The sequence below is a fragment of the Uranotaenia lowii genome, chromosome 3 (genome assembly GCF_029784155.1).
Source record: "Uranotaenia lowii strain MFRU-FL chromosome 3, ASM2978415v1, whole genome shotgun sequence".
NCBI classification, from domain to species: domain Eukaryota; kingdom Metazoa; phylum Arthropoda; class Insecta; order Diptera; family Culicidae; genus Uranotaenia; species Uranotaenia lowii.
In genome coordinates this window covers 283005818-283008731 of record NC_073693.1, presented here as the reverse complement: position 1 = coordinate 283008731, position 2914 = coordinate 283005818, and positions in this window count along the sequence as shown.

The following is a 2914-nucleotide window of genomic DNA, read 5'->3' as shown; positions in this document are numbered from 1 at the left end:
TGAACTTGAATTTCTGACTGAACGCGTGGCCGAATTAACGCGACTGATAGCAGCATGAGTCGAGTTCATTGTCTATTGAAATTAGTGCATTCTCTCTAGAACTTTAAGTAAGCCTAATCGGGATTACGGGAATGAATTAAATCGATCCCCATGAACTGTTTGTGGGTGAATTTATAACAGTGGGATTTATTTGTTAGTAAATATTTAGTCTGAATTCAATTTACTTTATTTGAGCATTCCCGTCGCTGATAAACATGCCTCATTTCAAGCTTTTATTCGTTTACACACACAGTAATCACAATCTTGGATAAAATAATAAATTCAAAGCTATGGCAGAAGTTTTCATACATAATGATTTCTCAATGAAAATTCATTAAATATTAAACCACACAGGGGTCAAGGGAGCTGTGAAAATCTTACTGTATATGTTTATTAATCAATAATTTATTCGAGTTATTTGTAAATTTTCAAGGTACCTAGTAACAAAATATTGCTGTTCCAAGATCTTTAAGCGGTTCAGATTTCGCGGCTTAAAATCGACAGCATTCGCTTTATACCACCATATGAATGATTGAAAATCGTCAAAATTTTCTTCTATAATTTGCTTTAAATTGTTCAACGGATACATATATAAAGCATAAGTTTACTTTTTTTAAAACGTTGGCGATTGGCGTCAAGGACCAAACATATGAAAAATAGGGCGCGAAATAAGAATATTACCAATTATATTTTCTACAAAAAATCAAGATTATTTCTTAAAATTTACAGTGTACTGATAACTGCATTTTGAGACGTTTTCAAGTATTTTAAAAGTTTTAAAGGGTTTTTAAGAGATTTGCCGCTAGCACTAAGGAATTTGACATTTTCGCTATAATTCTTTATCAAACTGCTTAATTTCTTCATTAAAATGACGAGAAATGGTGAATAAATAGAATCTAGACAGTGGTTTTCAAACTTTTTTCACTCACCGCCCCCTTTTGTAAAATTTTCGAGATCAACGCCCCACTGGGCAAAATTTTAGAAAATCTTAAAATAATGATAATCTGGATCGTTGAAAAACCATTAGCTTTGCAAGTTGTTGTGAGACTTAACTCAAAATTCATTCATATTTATGTTAAGCCCTCAGAGCCAAAGGGGTAGGGGGTGTTATATGTTGGTTGATTTTGATTTTATAATGTCAAATGATTCTTCATATTTCAAACTATATTTCGTGATTTTTCAGAATTGAAGAGTTTTATTAACATACTATTTCATCCGAAAGAAAAAATGCAAATTTTCGAGAAATATGCGAAAATTACCAATCATTAAAACGTGTTTTCTAGAAATTAGCTTTTATTATCATATTAACTTCCAAGCAAGGTGGCCGGAAAAAATTCTCTGTTTTTGAGAAAAAAATTATTAGTTTGTATTCATATTAAATCAAATATCTTTAATTTTGGTAATAAAAATTCTATATTCACCATTAATTTGCATTATTGAATACAAACTAATTATTTTCCACCCGGTGAAATAACGTAAAAAATAGTATCATTTCTTGATATTTGAATTTAAGTCCTGCTTAAAGTTATGCAGCATTCGAGGGTCTTAAAGTATAAATTAGATTCTAATAACTAAATTCCGGCAATATTAGTGATAAACAAATAGATTAAAAGTTTATCGATTACAAAAGGCGCAATTGATTTTTTAAATCGATTAAAATAAAGATGAACAAGTAAGAACTTAAAATAAAAATTCTTCCACCTAGAAAATTCTCTCAAATTATCTTTCCAAAAAGCTATAACTAAATCACAGATAAAGGTATCATCGTCAGATTTAAGATCATATTCAGATCATCACAGATTTTTTCAAGCTTTTTTTTCTATTCATCAGATTTTTTGAGACAATATATTAGGAAAATTATCTAGCCTTGCCATCTTAAATTAATCTTTTTGTTATAATCCAAAATAATCTTACAAAACAAGATCAATATGTTGATCGTATACTAAATCTGTGACAATATATTTAAATCTTTAAGATACATTTTTAGAAAGAACGCTACTGGAACAAAAGTTTGCGTGCAGCTCTGTGAAATTAACGATAGTTATGTAACGTAATTTCATTATTTTGCATCGAATTTAATCGTTTTCATTCCAAATCTACGTTGTTTCGTGATTTGTGAAAATGTGAATAACTACCTCACCGCCCCCCTGAGTGCTTCTAACGCCCCCCAAATTTCAAAGTCGAGCTCAACGCCTCCCCCCCCCCCCCCGAACCACTTTGAAAACCACTGATTTAGACTAACACTATTTTTCCAGTCTATGTCGTAGATAGGAGCACTATCTTGCTGTTAAACGGAATTTAGACCCATTTTCGACTATCCGGGATTAATTTAGGTGTGCTAGGTGATTTTGATCAAAGAAACAAGTTCTTGGTATCGCGTTAAAGCCTTGGTGGAAATTCTGAGATCAATTCCATCAAGGCCACTTAATAGTTAATTTCTTGGACCGATAATCAGAATAATGATGTACTTTCCAATGGAGCTGGATGGACCAGATGGCTAGCAATATTATTGGCATGATTTGCAATTGAATCCGAAGTATAGATGAACAGAAACTTCGGCGGAGGAATATTCTTGTGCTAGTAAAATTTTGCAAATCCAAAAAAACTTTCTTCAGCGTGAACTCCAATAAAATTGCGTTGGAAAACTACATCGAAATTAAGAAGATGGGCCTGGATAAACCCGAAATATCAATATATCTCGCGTTAGCGCTCATTACGTCATATGAAACATCATCAAGATTCAGCGAAAACGGCTACAAAAGTAAGGAGAACAACTTAAAAAAATTTATTCAACATCCAGAATATGTTGACCAGGCCACAAATATTCTAACTGAAACAAAGTTGCTACTAATTTATGTTAGTTTTTGTATTTTAT